This window comes from Apium graveolens, chromosome 4, assembly GCF_009905375.1.
Source record: "Apium graveolens cultivar Ventura chromosome 4, ASM990537v1, whole genome shotgun sequence".
Lineage (NCBI taxonomy): Eukaryota > Viridiplantae > Streptophyta > Magnoliopsida > Apiales > Apiaceae > Apium > Apium graveolens.
In genome coordinates, this window is record NC_133650.1 from 13,186,961 (window position 1) to 13,187,561 (window position 601).

A 601-nucleotide genomic window follows, 5' to 3' on the forward strand; every position below is an offset into this window, starting at 1 on the left:
AGTTGGGATCCCGACCAGCTAAACAATTGGTTTGGCTTACTTCCGATAAGGAATCATCATCATCAGTTCATCAAGAATCGGTACAAGAATACTCATTTTTTATCCGTGAATCATCAACCAAATTAAAACAATCATCATTTAAAGTTTAAAACCTTATCAAAGCATCAACAACAAATTAATATAGTATATACTTACCTTTAAGCGCTTTTAAACCTTAGATTCTTTTTCAGTCTCAAACCTCGATATTTTTAATTTTTTCCTAAAAATATCAATCATGATTCTCGAATTTATTAACATGTTTTAATATTTTAATTTATTGAATCTCAACTACAAAATTCTACTAACTAAAATCTTATTAATTAATTCAAACTAACTAACTAATAATACTGAATCCTCAAATAAACTTAATAAATAATAATAATATGATAATGTAATAAATAAAAGACGAGGGCAAGAGAGACATACCAAATATGTTGGAAGCATACTACTTCTCCTAGATTAACTTTTAGGCCAAAAGTTTCTATATAATGTGGAGGGAAGGGCACTTCTCTCCTCTTACTCGATGTGGCATAAGTTTAATTATGATTTTAAAAAGAGATAA